This window comes from Eschrichtius robustus, chromosome 5 (genome assembly GCF_028021215.1).
Source record: "Eschrichtius robustus isolate mEscRob2 chromosome 5, mEscRob2.pri, whole genome shotgun sequence".
NCBI lineage: Eukaryota > Metazoa > Chordata > Mammalia > Artiodactyla > Eschrichtiidae > Eschrichtius > Eschrichtius robustus.
In genome coordinates, this window is record NC_090828.1 from 46,788,805 (window position 1) to 46,813,965 (window position 25,161).

The following is a 25,161-nucleotide window of genomic DNA, read 5'->3' on the forward strand; positions in this document are numbered from 1 at the left end:
CAAGAGAAATAGATAAATCCACTATCACAGCTGGAGACTTCATCACTGCTCTCTCAGAAATGGACAGATCCTGCAGTCAGAAAATCAGTAAGGACATAAGCTGAACTCAACACCACCATGAATTAACTGGATATAACTGACATTTATAGACTACTTCTTCCAACAACAGCAGACTACAGTCTTCTCAAACTAACATGAAACATCTAGGCCATAAAACGTACTTTCATAGTTTTAAAAGAATATAAATCATACAATATCTATGCGCATACCACAATTGAATTAAACTAGTAATCAAAAAGAAAACAATAACTGGAAAATCCTCAGATATGTAGAGATTAAACAACACATTTTCAAAAAAAGTCTCAAGAAAAAAATAAAAATATTTTTAACTAGATGAAAATGAAAACACGACTTATAAAAATTTGTAGGATGCAGAGAAACCAGTGCTTAGAGAAAAAAATATAGTATTTTATCATAAAGTATTTATTAGAAAAGAAGAAATATCTAAAATAATAATCTAAGATTCCACCTCAGGAAACTAGAAAAAAAGGAGCAAATTAAATCCGATGTAAGCAAAAGAAAAGAAATAATAAGAGAGTAGAAATAAATGATATTGAGAACAGGAAATCAGTAGAAAAGAATAAATGAAACCAAAAGCTGTTTCTTTGAAAAGATCAATAAAATCAATACACTTCTAAGATTTTAAAAAAGGGAGAATACAAATTACTTATATCAGAAATGAAAGAAGGGAGATCACTAAAGATCACATTAAAAGGATAATAAAGGAATACTGTGTCTACAAATTAGAAAACCAACAGGAAATGGACCAATTCTTTGAAAGACACAATCTGACAAAACTCACATAATAAGAAGTAGACATCTGAATAGGCCTATATCTATTAAACAAATTGAATCAGTAGTTATTAACAGTCCAAAACAGAAAGCACCAGGCCCAGATGGGTTCACTGGTGAATTACACCAGCTATTAATAAAGAAATTATACCAATTCTCCATAATCTCTTTTAGAGGATATAAGCAGAAGGAATACTTCATAATTCATCCTGTGAAGCCAGCTTTACCCTAATACCAAAACCAGGCAAAGACCTTACTAGAAGAGAACTGCGTATCAGTATCTTTCATGAACATAAACCCAAAAAACCTTCACAAAAATTAGCAAATAGATTCCAACAATGCATAAAAAGAATAATACACCATGACCAGACGTGATTATTCCAGGTATTCAAGGCTGATTCAAGATTTGAAAATTAATTAATGTAATCCATCATATTGATAGGCTAAAAAACACCACATGATCATATCAGAGATGCAGAAAAAGCATTTGACAAAATCTAATATCATCAAGATAAAAACACTCAGTAAACCAGGAATAGAGGGGAACTTCCTCAACTTATAAAGAATATCTATGAAAAAATCTAAACCTAACATCATACTTAATGATTAGAAACTCAAAGCTTTCCCACTAAGATAGGTACAAGGCAATTATGTCTCCCTCACCACTCCTTTTCAACACTGTGCTGGAAGTTCTAGCTAATACAATGAGATAATAAAAAGAAACAAAAGGTATACAGATTGAGAAAGAATAAATAAAACTGACTTTGTTCACAGCTGACATGATCCTCTGTAGGAAATCTAACAGAGTTGACAAAAAACTACCGTAACTAATAGGCAATTATAACAAAGTTGAAAGATAAAACGTTAATACACAAAAGTTAATTGCTTTACTGTAATACTAGCAATGAACAATGTTATTACATAACATGATCATGGGAGTGGCATCTCATCACCCTTGCCATATTCTATCGGTAGGACACCAGTCAGTTTTTGTTTGTTTCCGTATGTTCTGTGGTTGGTTTGGGCTTTACAGCATACATTTTAACTTACCATAGTTGACCATAGATCAATACTGCACCACTTCAGACGTGATATAAGAACTTTATAACAATATACTTCTATTTCCCTTCCCTGTCTTCCTGTTATTTTTGTTATAAATTTTCTACATACGTTATAAATTCCACAGTGTATTATAACTATTTTGATTTTATACAATATCTTTTAAAGTATTTAAAAAATAGAAATAAAGCATTTTATATTTACTACATATTTCCAATTTCCAGTGCTGTTCATTCTTTTGGTAGATTCAAACTTTTATCTTTATTCTGGCTCACGGACTTTAATATTTTAGGCCCACTGGTGATGAATTCTCTCTGCTTTCTGGTGATTCTTCTATTTCAGTAGTTTTCTCTCATGTATGTGTCTATCATGCCCAGCCAAAGATAAGGGGAATCCTCTGCAGATTGCCAATATGCCACCTTCTCTTTTGCAAAAGCATACTTATACATCTTTCCCTGTGCAAATTTACCATTTACTCTGGAATGTTAACCCAAGATTTTAGCTGCTGAGTTGGACTGTGTGTACAAGTGAAATGATACTGCCAAATTGCTTTCTAAAGTGGTTATTTTAATTTATGCTCCTAACAACAGTGTATGACAGTTACCATTTCCCTGATTCTTCACTAAACCCTGCTACATCCTCTCTCTCTTATCCTGTCTTTCAATCTCTCTCTCCCATCAATCTCTCCCTCTCCCTCTCTCTCTCCCTTTCTCTCTCGCTCTCCCTCCAAACCTCGTTCATCTCTCTTCTCTAGCACTTTTTCCCACAAATTCTAGCCTCCTTGACCTCCCCAAGCTCCAATTTCTGTCTCCTCAAACAGGAAAACTGCTGCTCTCTATTTGGGCTCCCCGTCTCTGTGTTAAGAACTGGAAACTCTCTACAACCCGTCAGCTGATGCAATCATAGGGCTCACCCAATTTGTCTTCTGACAGATTTCCTTAACAGATCTGGTAGTATTGGCTCACTGGTAATGGATTCTCTCAGCTTTAGTATGTCTGGGACCACTGACCTATGCTACCTACTGTCCAATGTCAGAAAAGCATCACCTCTACCCCACACCACGTGTTTTGCCTAGTTTTCTAGTTGTTTAAGGTGGGAGGGTAAATCTAGTCTTTGTTATTCCATCATATCTTCAATGTGGAAGTTTCCTAATTTATTTCTTTTCTGCTGTTGGTTTTAGATTTTCTGATGCTTTTTTACTTGTGGAAAATTAAAATCAAGTTAGTTTTGAAAGAGACAACATTCTCCTATAAATACATGCAAGAAACTGGTTTATCTCCACAAAATTGAATATATTTTGATATGTTAAAGGAAATAGTGAGATGAACTAATAATTTCTTTAAACTTTCCTTAAACACAGGAGAAAGAAATACAGGAATAGTTTCCTTCAACAGATTAAAAGAAAAAGCAATATGCTATATTATTCTAAATATTTAAAATAATCTAGTTAATACAATCCAATCAATGATCTTTTTGCACCAAATATGAATCAATGCAATTAATACATATAAAAGAAAGGGATTTATAATATATGACACAGTGCATATTGCTGTAGTTAAGAACACAGCTACCATGTGTGACCCTGGAAAAATTAAGTATCCTAATGAAACGGAGCAGGACCTTATGGTCCTTCCCTGCCATGTCCTCCGCCTGCCTTTTGTCTGCGGAAAAACTTTAGCCAAAGAGTAAGTTTAATCAGATACGTGAAAAAATACAAAAGCAAAGGAAAACAGTCAAACAGGACAAAACAATAATAGCTTGGTCAGTAAGCAAAGTCAAGGACCTTTAGTCCCTTCTCAAGGGCTATAGATAATAGTCTGAGCCATATCCTGTGAGCTGTCTTAGAGATACTGAAACCCTCACCAGGCAGAAGTTAACTACACAATGGCCAGACTGTAGCCATGACATATGCTGTCACAATTCTGAGAACTGGCCTCAAAAATGTGGGAACAAACCAACCCTGGAACTGAAGATTAACTGTATTTAAAACAATCAAGATGATGCTGGTCAGACCACCACATGACAAATTTCAGGATGACTGTCAGAGCTGACCATGCTGTTTCTGCATGTAGCCTCCTCCCTCTGTCTATAAGCCCTTGCCCACTGATTGTCAGTGGCGGGGAGTCGGCCTTTGGACGGGAATCTGCCCTCCCCCACCACCACTGCCCTGCCGGTTGCCAGCATCCAAAATAAAGCAAACTTTCCTTTCCACCAACTTGCCTCTTTATTGGCTTTTGAGCAGCAAGCAGCCAGACCCCACTTTCAGTTACACCAAGTCACAAGTAGTATATAAGAATAGCTATTTAGAGTAGTGCCTGGAAAGTAACATGTATTTGATAATGCTTATTTTCACTATTTCTAGTCAATGAATTATAACTGTCGTTTCACCATTCTAGTATGAAATATAATGATAAAACAACATACCTTGCTCTATGACCATATACACATTGTTTCATATGTTTATTTACAGCTAATGTAACCTGATATAATCATTCCTAACATCTTTAGAGAACTCTAAAAGTTTACAGGGTTTTTCCCAATGTAATCCTTCTAATATGATCCCCCAAATACGTAATCCTCCAACAGTCCAGTGAGATAGATGTTATTAACCTCAAATTACAGGGAAAAGCATCAGGGCTCAGAGAGCCTATGTGATAGATCTAGATGTGCATCAGGCAGAGCAGGAACTAGAATCAGAGTCTTCTGATACTGTAACTTCTTTCCCTTGTAATATAGTTCACTTGATGTCATACCCTGTATTTTTTTAAAAGGCAGTTTTAACAATACTTATAAAATTTTATGTATATATATATGTATTATATATAAATGCTAATAAAATATATGTAGACACATATGTATATATATGCATATATACATATATGCACTGTAATAATGAAAAGAATATCATCTTGTTATATTACTAGTTTATAGTTAAAAATAGAAATATATATATATTTTAAAGAATGAACATTCTCTAGCTGTGACTATATATACTTATAACACTCATAGAATAAAAATATCATGCAAGTTTGGTAGGAAGAGTATATAATAAATTTATAGTAATTCATGCTAATCATTACTATGACATTTTAAAAAATAAAAATTTATTATTGATACAGAGGAAGTGTACCAATAAATTATTTATCCAAAAGATTTCTTGTTTCAAAATGAAAGTAATATTCTGGTATAATCACTATACTTAATTTTAACATAATTATCTTGAAGGTAAGCACAAGCCAACTGCATAGAGCCAATTCATAATAAAAAAAAAAAAATCCATGCTTGATTTTGTTGTTAACTTGCTCTAAATTTAGAGATGGTATTTATATCATATATATGATTTCAGTGAATAGATTTTCAAATTAAAATAATACTATAATTGAGGCAAAGTTATTAAATACCATCATACGAAAGGATGAAAGCAACAAACACTAAATACAATTTGTCATGTTTTTTTAAGAAGGCTATTATGGAAAAATTATTGAAATAATGTTATCAATGTATTTCTATGCACATATCTGAGGGAATCACCAATTATACAATACTTAACAGTTTGAGATCCAGGTACTCTAATTTGCAAGTAAATAAACTGTGTTAAATTTTTCACACAATATGGTGAATTTTAATTACCAGAACTACTGCAAGCACGTGTTTTAAAGCTTTGTTTCTATTTCTGTCTTTAAAGAATACATATCAAAGTGAGCAGATGTTGTAGATGGAGTGGATAGGAAATTCAGTGAAGATACGTTGTGTACAGAGACTTCTCATATGTATTGCCTTTGATTTTAATGAGACAAAATGTAACATATTTACATAGAAGTTATTTTGACACACTATAGGTAAGTCTAAAAATTATGCATTTTTTATCTGGTTAGTGACATAAGCTATGAATATTGAATCCTGCTTTCCATTGTATTATTTAATATTTTTACTGAATTAAAGTGTGCATACAATAAAATGTACACATCTTTTGTGCTCAGTATGATGAGTTCAGGCAAATGCATATACTCCTCTAACCCACACTTCTTTCAAAATTGGCTATTTCCCACGTGCAGAAATTTCTCTCAGGCCACTTTCCAATCTGTCTCCACCCCACTCTTCACCAGAGGCAAACACTGATCTAATTATGAGCACCATAGGTCAGGGGTCACCAAACCCCGGGCCGCAGACTGGTACCAGTCCGCAGCCTGTGAGGAACCAGGCCGCACAGCAGGAGTTGAGCGGCGGGCGAGCGAGGGAAGCTTCGTCTGCCACTCCCCATCTCTCCCCTTCGCTCCCCATCACTCAAATTCCCGCCTGAACCATTCCCGCCCCCCCCCCCATCCCCCAGTCGGTGGAAAAATTGTCTTCCACGAAACACTTTTCCCTGGTGCCAAAAAGGTTGGGGATGGCTGCCATAGATAACTTGACCTCTCTTAGAAACTCATAAATGCAATCATACAATATTTATTCTTTTATGTCTGTTTTTGGTTTATCTCAAAATAATGTTTTTGCTAATCATCCATGTTGTTATGTGCATCAGAATTTCTAAAATTTGTATTGCTGAGTCGTACTTAATTGTATGAACCTACCACAATTTGTTAATCCATTCTCTTCTTGATGGACAATTGAAATGTTGTCAGGTTTTGCTTACTATAATTAAAGCTGCTATGAAAATTATTGCACAAGTCCTTTTGTGTATGTTTTCATTTTTCTTGTAAAATGTTTAGGAGGGGAATTGCTGGGTCACAGGGTAAATATGAGTATAACTTTATAAGAAACTGACAAACTGTTTTAAAAAGTTGTTGTAACATTTTATACGCCCACCAGTAATGTATGAGGGTTCTCCTTGCTCCATCTTTGCCAAAATCTTTAAATAACTGCTTTTCAATTGTGGCCATTCTGGAGATATGTAATAGTATTTCAAAGTGTTTTACATTTGCACTTCATTGCTGACTAATAATTTTGAGCATAATTTCATGTAATTATTGGCTATTTGTATACCTTTCTTTGTGACATGTGTGTTCAGTTCTTTTGTATTTTTTTTTTAAAGAAGTTTTTTTTTTTAAAGTTTATTTATTTATTTATTTATTTATGGCTGTGTTGGGTCTTCGTTTCTGTGCGAGGGCTTTCTCTAGTTGTGGCAAGTGGGGGCCACTCTTCATCGCGGTGCGCGGGCCTCTCACTATCGCGGCCTCTCCTGTTGCGGAGCACAGGCTCCAGACGCGCAGGCTCAACAATCGTGGCTCACGGGCCTAGTCGCTCCGTGGCATGTGGGATCTTCCCAGACCAGGGCTCGAACCCGTGTCCCCTGCATTGGCAGGCAGATTCCTAACCACTGCGCCACCAGGGAAGCCCTTTTTGTATATTTTTATTGGCGTGTTTTTTCTATTTGAGTTGTAACAATTCATTATATATTTTAGATACAGATTCATTGACATGTTTTAGATACCAACCTATGCCTTTACATTGTTATGGTTGTGTTCCGAAAAACAGAAGTTTTAATTTGATGAAGTCCAACTTATCAATTTTTATTAGCTTAGAGACTGTCCTTTCTCTCTAATTTTGACTGCTCCATGAAGATAGTCTCCTATATTTTCTTCCAAAATTTTTATAGGTTCAGATTTAACATTTAGGCCATAATGCATCTCAAAATAAATTTTCGTATATAGTGTGAGATAGGTTTCAAGGTTTATTTCTTTTCTCACATATTTGCTTATTCAGCACTATCTCTCATTGAATTTTCACCATTGATTTTTTTTCTGGTGTCTCTGTTGCATACATATTGAAAATATATAGGTGATTCTATTCTGGACTCTATTCTGCTCCATTTTTATATTTGTCTACCCTCACATCAATAATATGCTGTTTGTACTACTATACCTTTATAGTAAATGTTAAAACTAAATTATGTCATTCCTCTAGCTTTTTTCTTTTTCAAGATGGCTTTAGCTATTCTAGGACCTTTGCATTTTCACATGAATTTGGAATCACCCTGTCCATTCTAAAGTAGGTCTTGATGTGCTTGATTGAGATTGTATTGAATCTATTGATCAATTTGTGGAGGATGGACAAGTTAACAACATTGACTTTTCCAATTCAGTAACATAGTATATATCTCCATTTATTAAGATTCTTTTAAAGTTCTTTCAGCAATGTTTTCTAGTTTCAGTGCGATTTTACACATCTTGTTACATCTTTCCTTTTATTATATTATACATTTAAAAAATTTTTCAATTATTTATTTTTATATATGGAAACATAATTGGTATCATTGAATTATATACTGAGACCTTGCTTATTTCAGTTATTAGTTTTAGTTGTTTTGTATTTATAGATTCCATAGATTTTCAATAAATATTCATGTTATCTGGGAATAAGGATGATAAAATTCTACTTTCTCCCTTCTATACTTCACACTTTTTATTTATTTTTCTTGCTTTATGTACTGACAAAGACATCTGTAAAATGTAAATAGATGTGGTAAGAGTGTACTGCTTCAGATAATGATCTTGAAAGAATAGTAAGCATTTGCAATATCCTTTCTCCATTTGTACACTGTTTATTCCTTGTTTTCTATTCTTTCCCTCCCCACTAGCTCCTAAGGACACCAGCCAGCCTTTTTCTAATTTCTTTTAATTTGTTTAAAACTACAGTGCAGGCTTCCCTGGTGGCGCAGTGGTTAAGAATCCGCCTGCCAATACAGGGGACACAGGTTCAAGCCCTGGTCCGGGAAGATCCCACATGACGTGGAGCAACTAAGCCAGTGTGCCACAACTACTGAGCCTGTGCTCTAGTGCCCACGAGCCACAACTACTGAGCCCACGTGCCACAACTACTGAGGCCTGCGCACCTTAGAGCCCATGCTCCACAACAAGAGAAGCCACTGCAATGAGAAGCCCGCGCACCACAGCAAGGAGTAGCCCCCACTTGCCACAACTAGAGAAAGCCTGCACACAGCAACGAAGGCCCAATGCAGCCAAAAATAAATAAATAAAATAAATAAATTTATTAAAAAAAAAACTACAGTGCAAAAAAACAACAACAAAAAGACTACAGTACATCTAATTATCTCATACATAGCCAGACTGACTCTTCAAATTAATGGTAATTTATTCATCTATGTATTCATCTATCTAGAAATAAATCTTACTTTAGCTTAATGACATTTTTAAATGAAATACAAAAGATTGAGTAAGGGATGGTACCACAATGATGCATATAACTGACCTTGAGTAAGAAATACACTTTATACTGGATAGTTAGTAATAGAATTTGAGAATGGTAATGATGACTCCAAGGTTATTATCCCTGTTCTAGTATTCTTTGCAGAGACTTGCTTCTGGTAGAAAAGAGATGACTTTGGCTACCAACAAAAAAATAAGTAAAAATATGAAGCATCCATGAAAAAAATTGTCAAAAAAATTAACTTTTCTTTTGGGCACCTTGATCCATGAGCTCTCTTACACATTTTTTTTTTAACTCAGAGCATTTCAAAAACCTAGGCTTCTGCTTGGAAATATGAAAGAAAAAATTTCCCCATACTTTTTTAATAGGTTAAGTTGGAAACATTGAAAAAGTTAGATACTTTAAGGAAAATTTGTACATGAAATTGTAATAAGCATTATGCTTATGCCGTAAACTTAGGTGGGCAAAAAATGTCACACTACTTTATTTCCTTTAAGCCAACTAATTCTAACCCTAAGACTCCATTCCGCTTTTGTCTACTGGGATTCCTTAACCAATTATGGCCACTATTATGAAAAAGTCCTTGGAGTTTGCATCTCAACAAAAGTCAGAGTTGTCCATTCAGTGTTGTTTCATCTCTTTATTATCTATTGCCTATGAAATGCCCATTAGCCAAGTTTTCATTACCCTTTGAGGACCAGGTGTCCAGTTGTTTCTGCATCCAGTTTGGGCACAGAGATCTTTGCTGAGGCCAAGAACTCAGGGGCCAGATATTGAGCATCTCTGAGCACATCAGTCACCATTTTCCTTTTTCTACTTAATATTAGAAATTACTTAATACTAGGGTAAAACTGTGTGATATTTCAAAGCCCCAATTGTGTACACAGTTTACTGTTATCCAAATTCTTTCATGAGCATGATACAATTTATAAAACTCTATGCGTAACTGAATACTACTTTTTGTAATGAAAGTAAAATTGTATATTTAAGTATTAGGTTAAAAAGCTGACAAAAATAGGTAGCATATATGTGTGAAAAAATGAATAGAAACCAAATATTAAATATTTATATTTAGCATGAATATAGCACAAAACTAAAAATACGAAGATAAAATGTAGCAAATTAACAGATAACTATTTGTTACTAAAAATATACACCCATTAAAAAATAAATAATCTTAAAATACTAAGTCATGCAGGTAAAATATATAATTACTTATAACAGTCTATTACATGTACAAGAATAACAGCTGTAGTGGTCTTAACATTTTCACATTGTACTTACAGTTGTGGGTTAGGCCTCTAGCAGGTGAGCTACGAATAAATGTAAATGACTACCAACAGGCTTTGTAATTGGCAACAATCATTTCTTTGAAAAATATATAGGGGACATCAAAACATATAGAAAGGACATAATTCAAAAGCTAATATATGGGTGATATTACACCCTGTATGCTGAACAAATTTGTCATTCCACAGTCACTTTTTCAGTCTTACCACTTCACCCCCATTCTCATTCTTCTATCTTGGGGCCCTGGCCTCAGAGCCTTGGCAATTATGTCTACTGCTCATGAAATGATCCATTTAGGTGGGTTTACCTGGTTTCCAATTCCCTCCACCAGCCATGCATAGACCATTAGCTTTCCTTTTCAAACATATTTTATACTATGTCAGTTAGACATGTTATTTGGGAATGATGAATTTTGAGAGTTAACAGAAGTGCAAAACGCCCTACTCTAGGAGCCATATCATGGATGGAACAAAAAGAGCTTTGTCCCAAGTCTTTGCTATTTAAACATAAACATTCTACTCACTTAACTTTCCTGGTTCCTAAAAATATTTTATTCAACCACTGTAAACATCTAACAGGAGAGCTTGCTCAATAACTCCCTAAATGGTCTTTTTTGCCCTTACTTTCCTTCCTCTGATAAAAGACCCTTGGCCACGAAGACCCTTGCTGGAACACTGGAGTCCAACTCACAAATTTTTTCATACTAGAGCTGGTAATAAATGTCCCTTCCTTCTCTGACAAGGGAGTTTTCTGGATGTTAGTATAAAGTTGTCTATGGCCATGTCTCCAATGAAGATGTCAACATGTAGAGGGGAGCAACAATAAAAGAACAGGTTCTAACAGTGAATAAAAGCTTATTTCCATTGCTACTGTCATCCATGACTTTCCTTATTTCCTTATTATTATTATGCAAGTAATATATTTCATTTTTATTGAAAGAGACAGAGTCCAGTTTCTGGTAAGTTACAAACAAAAAGCACCATTTATTTTTATTCCAATAGTTTGTTTATTTTTGTACATTTGTAAATAAAAATTACATATATTTCAGTGAAATAATTCAGTATCTCTCCTGTTCTGGCTTTTATTTAATCTTAAGAATAATGATCTGTTCCTTCATCTAACACTTTCTTTAACACTCTCCTAGGGAAAAAGGAAGAGAAAGAGTGTGTGTATATCCAGGAATGCTGGAAGAAACCTAAGAAATCATCCTCTTCAGCATTTTTGTTTTACAGAAAAAATCTGCTATAAACTGAATTTCTGTGTCCCCCCCCCCCCCAAATGTTTATGTTGAAATTGTGCTCTTTGGGAGATGATTAGATCATGAGGGTGAAACCTTCATGAAAGGGATTAGAGCTCTTATAAAAGAGATCCCACAAAACTTCCTAATCCCTTCCACCATGCGAGGATAGAAGAAGTCTGTGACCTGGAAGAGGGCCCTCATCCAATCACACTAGCACCCTGATTTCGGACTTCAGCCTCCAGAACTGTGAGCTAAATTTTTGCTATTTACAAGCCCTCCAGTCCATGGTGTTTTGTTATAGCAACGCAAATAAACTAAGACAAAGTCGTGGAAAGATTCAATGACAAAAATTGTTAATATTCATTTACAATATAGTACTGAATAAAATTTGTTTTTGTGCGTTAAATTTCTTTTAATCTCATTTACTCTTCTAGCTTTATTTTGTCTTAATCCTTATTTTTTGAGGGGAGTTGGTGATGGTTGCTAACAATTGAAATGGAGACATGTATACATTCTTTAAGAGAGACACTCCCTTTTCCCTTATGACTTTATGATAATGACAGCTAACTTTTACTGAGCACCATTGTAAGGGCTTTTAATGGTGTTGTTGTTGTTTTCCATTTATCCCTTGCCACAACTCAATTATATAGGTACTGACAAATGGAATGTGTATCAGACTATTAAATATTTTAGTGACTGGTGAGAACTATTCTAGGAGATAGTAGGTTATACTGATATTTTACTCCTAGGGTTAATGAGACTTGGAAGAAATCTGTTAAAATCTCTAACCTGGGAGTAGTCAGTACACTCAGTCACACACTCTTCAGACTAATTTACAAAGCACTCTCTTGAATGATCTTTGACCTTTAGTCCTTGTTATTAAGATGGAGGAGTAAGTGGAAGAAAATTATAAGTTAGATCATTGAAGGCAAATTTTAATTCTAGACCAGACCAAAAAATAGAATCCTTTCTCTCTAAAAAGAAAAAGGAAACAAAAAATAATACTAGCTATGGTATAGTTATTCCTTACTTGAAGTTTTAATTAGTTCTCCGTTTTCTCTCTAAGTTGACTTTCGTAAGAAAAAATTCAGATTATTATTTAACACAAATAATTCTAACTAAAAATTTTGACATAAGTAAAATACAAATTACCTAATATAGTTTTCTATTAGAAGCTCTGTCCATCAAGGATATTTTTATAATGCAATGAAAAATGAAGTGAACTTATAGAAGAGCAAAGAATTGAGCACCAGGTCTTTTCTATCGAATTTCACAGTCTTGTTTCTAGCTTATGAAAGATGGGGTTAAATTGCCAAGCCATTCCCAATTACTTAAATCTGTTGTACCTCACTTCTCTTGCCTTCAAGGTAAAAAAATATCCCTGATATGGCGTAAGTACGGTCTATGGCATGAGGAAGGTTGTGTTTTACAAAAAACAGACTTTTAGGCAAAGGTTTGTGTCCAGAATGTTTATCAGGGATTAACTTGCACAGTGGAAAGGGAGTAAGCAGAATCATCCAGAGGGAGAAGTAGAGCTGTAATGCAGGTCCAAAAGTCTCATTTGACCCCACTGGGGAGATCTGAAGCTGAAATGGACTGCAAGAGCTGTCTGGTGTCAGCATCAATCAGTCATTGGATCTCGGCCACCTCAGGAAGGACTTGACCTGGGGTGCATTGCTCCACACCATTTATTATACAGACGGTGTTTTTCCCACTGACTTGAAATGTCACTTTATAAATATACAAGGTTATATGTTTGTCTATCCATTAATGGTGCTCAAACTCTTATTTGCTTTTTCTATTTCATGGTATTGGTTAAACTCTAGTAGCATGTGACTAGTTCTGATCAACAGCAGGTGCGTGGAAGTCACTCTGGACCTCTCAGGAGCCTGAAGCTTAAGATGTATTGTTTTCACCTGTCCTCATGTGCTTCTATTTACGCTTCTGCTGTGAGAGGGACATGTCTGGCTAACTGGATGGCCCAAGGAAAATAAGGATGTGATATATAAGGAGAGATATTAAATCACATATGATTTTTGTTTTTATATTCAGAAATGATATTAGTCTACATTTCTCTTGTTCTGTGCTTGTTGGTTTTGGTATCAGGGAATGATAACCTTCTAAAATAATATATCATGCAAAATTGTGTATGTCTATGACAGTTTATATAATATTATCATTGTGTTTTATCAACCAACTGTGTAATTTTTATCAGTTATCTTTATCTTTTTATTATCTTCCTTCTAGTCTTTTTTAGTTTGTTTTTAAAGTTTCATTATTAATTTCAAGCTTTTTGAATTTAAGAATATATACTGTTCTATAGATGCAAAGATCCTCAAAAAAATACTAGCAAACAGAATCCAACAGCACATTAAAAGGCTCATACACCATGATCAAGTGGAGTTTATCCCAGGAATGCAAGGATTCTTCAATATTCGCAAATCAATGTGATAAACCATATTAACATATTGAAGGAGAAAAACCATATGATCATCTCAATAGATGCAGAAAAAGCTTTCGACAAAATTCAACACCCATTTATGATAAAAGCCCTCCAGAAAGTAGGCAGAGAGGGAACTTACCTCAACATAATAAAGGCCATATATGACAAACCCACAGCCAACATTGTTATCAATGGTGAAAAACTGAAAACATTTCCACTAAGATCAAGAACAAGACAAGGTGGTCGACTCTCACCACTATTATTCAACATAGTTTTGGAAGTTTTAGCTACAGCAATAAGAGAAGAAAAAGAAATAAAAGGAATCCAAATCAGAAAGGAAGAAGTAAAGGTGTCACTGTTCACAGATGACATGATACTATACATAGAGAATCCTAAACATGCTATCAGAAAACTACTAGAGCTAATCAACAAATTTGGTAAAGTAGCAGGATACAAAATTAATGCACAGAAATCTCTTGCATTCCTATACACCAATGATGAAAAATCTGAAAGAGAAATTAAGGAAACATTCCCATTTACCACTGCAACAAAAAGAATAAAATACCTAGGAATGAACCTACCTAAGGAGACCAAAGACCTGTATGCAGAAAACTATAAGACACTGATGAAAGAAATTAAAGATGATACAAACAGATGGAGAGATATACCATGTTCTTGGATTAGAAGAATCAACATTGTGAAAATGACTCTACTACCCAAAGCAATCTACAGATTCAATGCAATCCCTATCAGACTACCACTGGCATTTTTCACAGAACTAGAACAAAAAAATTCACAATTTGTATGGAAACACAAAAGACCCCGAATAGCCAAAGCAATCTTGAGAAAGAAAAATGGAGATGGAGGAATCAGGCTCCCTGACTTCAGACTATATTACAAAGCTACAGTAATTGAGACAGTATGGTACTGGCACAAAAACAGAAATATAGATCAATGGAACAGGATAGAAAGCCCAGAGATAAACCCACGCACATATGGTCACCTTATCTTTGACAAAGGAGGCAAGAATATACAATGGACAAAAGCCAGCCTCTTCAATAAGTGGTGCTGGGAAAACTGGACAGCTACATGTAAAAAAATGAAATTAGAATACTCCCTAACACCATACACAAAGATAAACTCAAAATGGATTAAAGACCTAAATGTAAGGCCAGACACTATAAAACTCTTAGAGGAAAACATAGGCAGAACACTCTAGGACATAAATCACAGCAAGATGCTTTTTGACCCATCTCCTAGAGAAAGGGAAATAAAAACAAAAATAAACAAATGGGACTTAATGAAACGTAAAAGCTTTTGCACACCATAAACAAGATGAAAAGACAACCCTCAGAATGGGAGTATATATTTACAAATGAATCAACAGACAAAGGATTAATCTCCAAAATATACAAGCAGCTCATGCAGCTCAATATCAAAATAACAAACAACCTAATCCAAAAATGGGCAGAAGACCTAAATAGACATTTCTCCAAAGAAGATATACAGATTGCCAACAAACACATGAAAGAATGCTCAACATCACTAATCATTAGAGAAATGCAAATCAAAACTACAATGAGGTATCACCTCACACCAGTCAGAATGGCAATCCTCAAAAAATCTACAAACAATAAATGATGGAGAGGGTGTGGAGAAAAGGGAACCCTCTTGCACTGGTGGTGGGAATGTAAATTCATACAGCCACTATGGAGAACAGTATGGAGGTTTCTCAAAAACGTAAAAATAGAACTACCATATGACCCAGCAATCCCACTACTGGGCATATAACCTGAGAAAACCATAATTCAAAAAGAGTCATGTACCACAATGTTCATTGCAGCTCTATTTACAATAGCCAGGACATGGAAGCAACCTAAATGTCCACTGACAGATGAATGGATAAAGAAGATGTGCCACATATATACAATGGAATATTACTGAGCCATAAAAAGAAACGAAATTGAGTTATTTGTAGTGAGGTGGATGGACCTAGAGTCTGTCATACAGAGTGAAGTAGGTCACAAAGAGAAAAACAAATACTGTATGCTAACACATATATATGGAATCTAAAAAAACAAAAACAAAAACAAAAATGGTTCTGAAGAACCTAGGGGCAGGACAGGAATAAAGACGCAGACATAGAGAATGGACTTAAGGACACAGGGAGGGGGAAGGGTAAGCTGGGACGAAGTGAGAGAGTGGCGTGGACTTATTTATACTACCAAATGTAAAATAGATAGCTAGTGGGAAGCAGCTGCATAGCACAGGGAGATCAGCTCAGTGCTTTGTGACCACCTAGAGGGGTGGGGTAGGGAGGATGGGAGGGAGAAGTAAGTGGGAGGAGATATGGGGATATATGTATATGCATAGCTGACTCACTTTGTTATAAAGCAGAAACTAACACACGATTGTAAAGTAATTATACTCCAAAAAAGATGTCAAAAAAAAAAAAGAATATATACTGTTCTCTGAGAACTGCATTGGGCCATTGTATACATTTTGTTATTCAATACACTGCAATTCAATCTTAAATAGTTTATTATTTCTATTTTTTCCTCTTTAACTGAAGAGGTATGTAGAAATATATTCTTTAATTTCCAAAAGAAAATAAACTCTGTATATTTACTTCATTTCTTTTTATTGTTGCTTGCCAGCAAATATGTAATATTCAATATTTTTAATTTATTGAAACTCATTTTGCTAAATTCTACATGTTAAATCTTATATTTCAAATATATTTGAAAATAATATTGATATCATGTATTCTGTTTCCTAGATTCATAATTCCATGTGTTAGACATGTGTTTGTATCTCTATACACCCTCATAAATGCATTAAAGAAGCTTTTAAATTATGACATTGATATTACCTATATTTCTCCACTAATTTTTCTATCAGTAAAATTAGATTCAGGGGCAGATAGTATAAATACCTATATATTTTCAATATATAGGATTTATTATTAGTAATACATGATTAATTACATGATAAAATGTAAGTATGAAGAATTTGAGTAGTTTATGGACTTTGATCCTTAATAACAAGTATTTAACATTTTTACCAAATATAATAAGTAAAGATAAAATTACATAGTGATCCTCCATACATTAAATATATAATTTAATTGCATTAAGGAGAAGAGTTACAGATGATGGAAGATGTATCTTTACTCTTTTTTTGCACATCTGTTTATATTTCTTTTCAAGTTTAGTCCAGGATAGCCTGAGTATGATGGGCACTGATTAATTCACGTGTCCTTGTAACTACAAAGATGGATATTATGGAAGAAAATAAATAATTCCCTGAGTGCTGTCACATTCAGATGAAATGATTAATTCAAACAGTTTCAAAACTCTTCACTTCTGAGTCCTTGGTCCTCAAACATGGGACCTTGACACTGTCAAAAACAGTCCTAAATAGAGGAGACAAATACTTTCATCCCCAAAATTGTACTTTTCACATCACTATTGAATTATTGGGCTTTAGTTTATAAGTCAGTCTCTTTAATGCATAGCTTGTGTGAAGCATTTAATCATCGCTTGATAAACTGACCAAAAAATTTAACAAACAGACCTCACAGAGCTGCCAATCACTTGATTACTCTTGGCCTCCCTCTCATCCCACTACAACTGCAGATTTACCCATGTTTAGCAGCACAATTCCAATTTATGGAACACACCACACAGAAAAAAAAGTTATAGATCTGTTGAGGACCAAAGAAATATGATTGGCAGTAACTGATGTCCACTAGCCATTTATTGCCAGTAAAGTGTGATATGTACAAGAAATGCATTCCATTCTTGATTAGTTCTGTTAATTGGGGTCAAAAATAGCATAATCTGTTTGAATCTAAAAATAAATTCTTAATATTTCATTATGCAAATAACATTATTTCCCAATCTAACCTCTAAATGAAGACTCTAGGAAGTTTTACTTTTTTTATGTGTAACAATTTGAAATGCACTTCACATTTCTGCCCCTGTCAACCTTTTGGTGGAAGCCTAAAATCAGTTATATGACCATGAGCAATTGGGTGGCCAGAAAAAAAGTCTTTATACTTCCTCTAATACCTCATGGGGATGAACAAAGAAAAGATAAACAAGTGGTACCTCTCTCAGGTGAATTTTGTAACCAGACATAATTTGACTAACCTGCTCCATTCAGTAGCTCGCTGCTTCTCACAGAGGGCACTATATGGCAGTAGGTTTACCAAGGAGTCTCTTTGATCTTCTGCTGTACCTCGTAAGTATTCCATCTGGAGGATGGAGATGATAGCAATTAAGGGGGACAGAGGTAGAGAGAATGTGCACACTTGTGAGTAAAATACTGTGGAGGAGAAAGATAACCTGTTTAACGATTGCTTGTCCATCATCGTACCAGCAAATTCCCTATAATTTCAGGGAAAGATAAGCTCCAGCAGGAAATCATTCTCCCTACATATAAGACTTACATAGCTCTAAATATTTTCCCATTGGCCAACCTCAAAGCCATTTTTAAAAAATATATCCACAAAGTTCATTCCTGCTTTGGGCCTTTTTATCTGTTGTCTCTCCTTCTGGGATATTCCTATTCTCCTGCTCTTCACTTTCCTGTTTCCTTTTCAATATTCAGGTTTTGAACTAAATATCTGCCACCTGGAAAGGCACAATATTATTTAATGTAGCACCTTAATAGACCATTAAATCTGTAATCCAATACTCCATAGTCTTATCAAAGAGGTAACTGTCTTAACAGCAGTCATCACAAAATGAAGTTACCTCATCTAATTGTTCACTTGTTCATTTTCTGTCTCTCTATACTGACATGTAAGGACTTGTCCACTGTGAAACCCTTCTTCCTAGAACAGTGTCTGGTACCAAATTGATACTATTAAATGCTCACTGAATAAATCAAAGGAACACAGAATAGGTAACTTACTGAGGTAGAGGGATCACTGCCAGGAAAATAAGGCCTAAATCTTACTGGGCATGACCACACATTGCTGACTGGTGGCAGAAAAATCAGAAATACCATTACCCATTGGCTAAAAATCAATAAAATGAATTCTACAGATATAAGAGATCACATCAGAGAATCAGACTTGATATTATATAACCATATGTTTAGTTTTTAAACTAAACATGATAAAAGATTTCAGCCATGTTTGTAGTTTATGATTTTGAATATTTTTCAGAACCAAGTGAAAAATCTAGTATACTTTATTAGTAATTAACTATATTAATTTATTTAGCTGAAAAGATATCCTTCATAGATTATAGCCTCTTATTTTTAGTTGCACATATGGTATTTCTCTGATTTCCTATTCACGAGAAATTGTACATTTTACTTTGTCATGTGGTGGTAATTTTATTTGGAATTAATAAGTATTAACAAATACTTATATAACAAGTATGAAGACAATTTAGTCTTAAAACACAATTTAAATACTATTGGAAATATCAAGACATACATTAGCAGCTGCGAATAAAAAGTGGTTTTAAATGTGAAGAGATGATCATGTGGACTAGATTACTGCTAGAACCTGTACCATTGCAGCATTCACTTAATTTTTCTAACTTGTCAAACTATTAGTGCTTTAGATTCCTAGCAGTATGTATTGCTTCTTAATCCCAAACCTGAATTGCAAATATCATTAATGTATCATTCCATTGTTACCACCACCATTATCAAAATCACCCATACTTGCCATTTAAAAGATTTTGAAGAAAAAAAAAAAAAAGGAGGATGTTTATCTTGTTATAACATATAATATGTATCTCTAACTTCATCTCCATTTACCATTAATTTCATTTTACCTGCCCGACAACCAGTTTCCTTATCAACTAATATTGAAATATTGATTATTCCTACCGATGGGTCACTGAATGTGGAATACCCTCTTCTCTGTCTGGAAATTCCTCTCTCTTCCAAATTTTGTTTTTATTTCCTTTAATATCTCGTTCAAGTAGCCAATGCCTCAATAAGGTGTCTTTTTTACTTATAGTACATAGGCTTTCTGATTTTGAAATTCTCAGTGTTTGTAAATTTTATATCTATTATTATCTTTTGTTTTTTATTTTTCCTTATTGGTATTTTATTCAGGTCCAATGCAGTGATATGCTCATTTATTAAGAAGAACATATATAATAAATGAAAGTGGAATTGATATTTAATCAAAAGAGAAGGAAGCAGGTAAATCAAAACTAAAGACAATCTCCAAATAATATTGTCTGTTGAGTTTATGTGTCTGTACACACATAATACAGTTTCATTAGGTATCTAGGAACATTCTTGGAGTAACATATCTTCTCAGAGATGTTGAATATGTTTTCCACATCTAACCCTTGCAGAGATGGCAAGAAAAGTGTTATTAACACATAGATTTGACCTGAAATCTTTCAGCTTTGTTCAGTTGTGGACTCCAGATTAAGATCTAGAAGAACTATTGGCCACACGGAACATTTTCAACTATAGATTATGGCATGTGCTTGCATCCCAAGATTATAGCAGGACTGCACAGTAGGGAATCACACACTGCCAGAGGATTTATTTCATTTCCCTTAGTTGATTCTTCCAGTATATAAGATCTAGCTCTTATATACTTACATATATGGTGCCAAAATTGTTTTTTCATAAAAAATCCTGTTGTATCAGTACTAAAATTCCAATAGAAAGCAGAATAATCATCACTGTGTTGAAATATCATTCAGAATTTACCTCCCAAATAGTCTATGTTGCATAACCAAAATAGGTAATTTTTCTTCATAGGTTCTTATTTCAAGGTCTGTGATAATTCTCAAATTCTCTAATTTGTCACTAAATCTTTTTCAGTTCCTTCAGATTTTTTTTAAGAACTTTAGTCTATTGTTTAAACATATTACTGATATAGAGAAAAGTCAATGAGGCTCAATATAATATACAAATAGTATAATCTTCTTTTAAAAATTGTTTCCGACCTCCTAGGATTGCGTCTGGAGAATGGCTAGTATTCTGCCAGCTTCGGAGTTGGGAGGGAAAGCAAGCCTGGCAGAGGTACCCATTCCATTCCCAGTTTGCTCAGTAGCTGGTGATTGGAAGATACTCTGCAACAGAGTTAAAAAATAAATAAATAAATAAAAATATAAAAAAATAAAAAAAAATTAAAAAATTTAAAAAATAAATAAATAAATAAATAAAAAAATAAAAATAAATAAATAAATAAAATTGTTTCCCCCAAAGATTTTAAGTCCTTTTTTATTATTTTCACTTATAGTATTACCTTATTCATCTTAAAATTTGCAGCTAATTTAATTTTTTGAGGAAGTTCTTTCAAATTTTACATTAGCACTTTATCCAAAAATGCCTCAAAAGAAAATAATAGTTTCTATCGAAGGTGATCTGCATCTTTGATGCAACTTGATTTATAATCTTTGTTCATTTTTTGTTGTTGTTTATATTTTTAATTCTGTATTGAATTATAACAAATACAGAGGAAAGTACACAACTCATAAGGCAACAGCTTGATGAATTTTCACAAAGTGAACACACCTGTGCAATCAGCACCTGGATCAAGACACAGAGTATCACCAGCCCCCAGAAGCCTCCCCATGCGACCCTCGAGTCACCACCCTTCCTTCGTCCCCCGAATAACCACTATCTTGATAACTAACACCACACATGAGTTTTTGCCTTCTTTGGAACATATTACAAGTGAAACATAGATGGTCTTCTCTATTCCTTGGTCTTCATTCCTCGACATCATCCCCACCAGTGACCTTTACCTTCACCCCACCCCTTGTGACCTTGCCATCATTAATAACTATTCCTACATCTTGTTGGCAATGATTCCACTTTCTGACCATTCACTTCACAGGATGTGCCCTTTGTTCAGAATTTCTTTGATCTGTTGTCTCTGTGAAAACATCAGGTCTACCCTGTTCTCACCATCCATCACCTTCCTGTGCCCTCACTCCTTCTGGTTCATCTAAGATTCAGTGCTCTCCAAACTCCCTGGCCTCTTCTCATTCCACTGCATTCACTGGGCAAAACCAACTCAATTTAACCCAACTCTCCACTTAACGTGCACCTGCCCCCAGAGTTGAGTGTGGCTTCAGGAAAAGCACACACTGGGCTGACCGGTCTCACTGTAAGTTCAAGTCTTAAGATCTCAGATTGCACCACCAAGCTTCCCTGGTAAACTTCATTCCATTCTCAAAAATAATGCTTTCACACTTCTGCTTCCCTTTTCAAGCTTCCCATAACGCCTCTGTTCTCCCACTCTCAGCTCATTACCTAGACTCATATTTCATGGAGTAAACAGAAACAATTAGACAATAGTTTTCTCAGCTTCTCACCACCTAATCTTCAACCTACCTACCTCTGCACCCATGCCCTCTGCCTTCTCTCTTTGTGCAATGTTTGATGTGTCCCTTCCCCTACCAGAACTCAATCCCTCACTTGTGCCCTGCCTCTCACCTCCTCCTGCCTACTCAAAAGCACTTCCCCCGTAACTCTCTCCTCTATTACACCATCGGCTTCTTCCTCTGCACTTGATAGGTCCTACCAGAGTACAAATACACCTCAGTATCTGCCATCTTAAAAAATAACACTCTTTTTGGGGGCTTCCGTGGTGGCGCAGTGGTTGAGAATCTGCCTGCCAATGCAGGGGACACGGGTTCGAGCCCTGGTCTGGGAAGATCCCACATGCCACGGAGCAACTAGGCCCGTGAGCCACAACTACTGAGCCTGCGCGTCTGGAGCCTGTGCTCCGCAACAAGAGAGGCCACGAGAGTGAGAGGCCTGCGCACCGCGATGAAGAGTGGCCCCCGCTTGCCGCAACTAGAGAAAGCCCTCACACAGAAACGAAGACCCAACACAGCCAAAAATAAATAAATAAATAATTAAAAAAATAATAATAATACTCTTTTTGATCCCTCATCTCTCTCCAGCTACCACCCCAATTCTTAACTCTTCTTGATCAAATTGTCTAAAGTGACTGCCTCTGCATTCTTATCTCTTGTATTCCCCTTTACCTTCTTCAGCCATGTGCCTAAACTCCAGTTCACTATTGAAACTACTCTTGTCAAAGTCACCAGGGACCTCCATGTTGCCAAAGCAGTGGTTTCCTTTCAAAGACCCACACATTTTTTTGTTGTTTCAGTCCTGATCTCTTTTCTGAGTTTCTCACTCATACAATATAGTGCCTACTCACTATAACACCAAGATTCCCGGTAGGAAACTCCAGCACTGGTACATATCAATTACGTACACTGAATCATATCTGTTCTGTTTAGAAAAATGCCTCTTCTCATCAACAGGTTCCTATGAGAACATCAGCTGTTAATTATTTTAGTATCACTCCTTACTTCTGAAATATAACATGTCCAAATCCAAACTCTTTACCCTCAAAACTGTTCCTCCTCCACTCTCTGCATCTCAGTTAAACGGCACCACCACTACTCAGTTGCTGTGTGCTCTTTATCCTTCTTTTGTTTGTAGTATGTCCTCCTTCCCTCCACCCCTCCCTCCCTCCCTCCTTCCCTCTGTGGCTTATACTTTAACCCTCCTCAGCTCTCAAAGAGCTGAAATGGCCGGTAGCTTCCAGAAGAAAGCGGCTCTTTATGTTTCCTTTCGCAGCCTTCCCCGCCCCTCCGTGGCTCTGACAGCTTTCAGTGGCTCCTGCAGCCTAGACACGTACCCTCACCTTATCCCAGACAGAGCGCCGTGGGGTAGGCTCCTGAGACCACGACGCTTACAGCATATCTGCCAGCGCGTCTTTGCTCTGCTGCCCAGCTCGCCTCTCAGGTCTATGCCCCCGCAGTCACCTCCCGGAGGCGCGCGGCCCACTTGTCTGTCAGGTGCGCATGTCCGACGTCCTCTGTCAGGTCTTCACGTCGGACGTTGTCTGTCAGATCCGCACGTCCGACGTCGTCTGTCACGTCGCCCGTCGAACGTCATACCCTGGACCTGAACGCGCCACATCTAAGGTCAGTGTTTATTTTCTGTTGTTATTATGTGTGAGGGGTGTACAACACAGAACTCAGCTCTAGGGCAACTCTTATCTTGATCTCCTGTTAGTCGTGTATCTCCATGTCATAGCTGAGGAAATCTATATTGTTGATAAAATCCTGTGAACAGGTACCTGAAAAAATGGTTAAGGTGGAATCATGAGAGAAAATGAATTCTAATTTAAATGTTGAAGGAGAAAATTATTTACTTGAAGAAAATTTGTGATGGATCCTTTCAAAAGTTAAGTATATCTCAGTTTGCAAGTGGATAATTTTCAAATCAGATTTTCATAGACTGAAATAGACTGAATATACAGACAGCACTTGCATTGTTTTATGAATATAATTCATGGCACTTTATGTGGGCAACAAAATTCTACCTGTTTCCTGGTTATTTGGAGAAAACAGTGTAAGGAAGGAGACAGAAATCACTAGGCGTAGTAACACCTCTCTATGAGACTTTTATTTTTTACTGTGTTTTATGAGTTGTCAGAGAAATTGCACCTTGTGATTAATTTAAGAAATAATGCAGCGTGTCCTAATACAGTTATCCATTATTGTTCAAGTCCTGTTGGCAACATTGTTTCCTGGAAACACTTAAAAAGTGAAAGCATTATAAACATTTTGCACTCACTGTTGATTCTTGCTACTGGTTGCCTTTTAGTTTTATTCTCTGGCTCAGAAATTTCTACCCTAAATGTTACAGAGATAAAAGTAATATTTTCATCATTCGCCAAAGATACATATTAATACTTAAGATTAAAAATACCATTCTTTGTGTTCCAGAAACTATTCTGCACTTGATAATATGAGTAAAGTTTCATTCATTTGAAATATATAGAATATTATATTATAAAAAAAGTCAGGGTATTGCATAATTTTGTAATATGTTATGGTATTATTATATGAAGTCTACAAATTTCTCAATAGGAATACTTGATTTCCTTTAATGTGATTAAGTCATTTCTTAATTTATCTGAGCCTATTTCCCCGCAAAATAAGTAAATAAGTGTAAAGTATACGGTAAGATAAACTACAGTGGTTCATTAAACAGGCATGTTTTAATGGAAATATATTTTTCTTGTCATAGATTTTCTAAAATCTAGATATAAGTACCTATTATAAATATTGAGACTTCTTAA

General features: G+C 35.3%; 1 long non-coding RNA gene and 1 other non-coding gene across 3 annotated transcripts in view; one reads left to right on the plus strand and one right to left on the minus strand.

The window, feature by feature from the left end:
* LOC137765258 (uncharacterized) overlaps nucleotides 1-23,982 on the minus strand; it is a 408,308-nt gene extending 384,326 nt beyond the window's left edge. The window contains exons 1-2 of one of the 2 annotated variants that reach the window (XR_011074138.1): nucleotides 23,716-23,982; nucleotides 18,206-18,309 (exon numbers count right to left, since the gene is read on the minus strand). This is a non-coding gene — a long non-coding RNA (uncharacterized lncRNA). Of the gene's footprint in view, nucleotides 1-18,205; nucleotides 18,310-23,709 lie in introns of both variants that reach the window. The other variant, XR_011074137.1, reaches the window with a different exon arrangement.
* On the plus strand, nucleotides 20,987-21,126 carry LOC137765533 (small nucleolar RNA SNORA7). Its single transcript, XR_011074185.1, has one exon. It is a non-coding gene; the product is annotated as a small nucleolar RNA SNORA7 (small nucleolar RNA).
* Nucleotides 23,983-25,161: the final 1,179 nt, after the last annotated feature.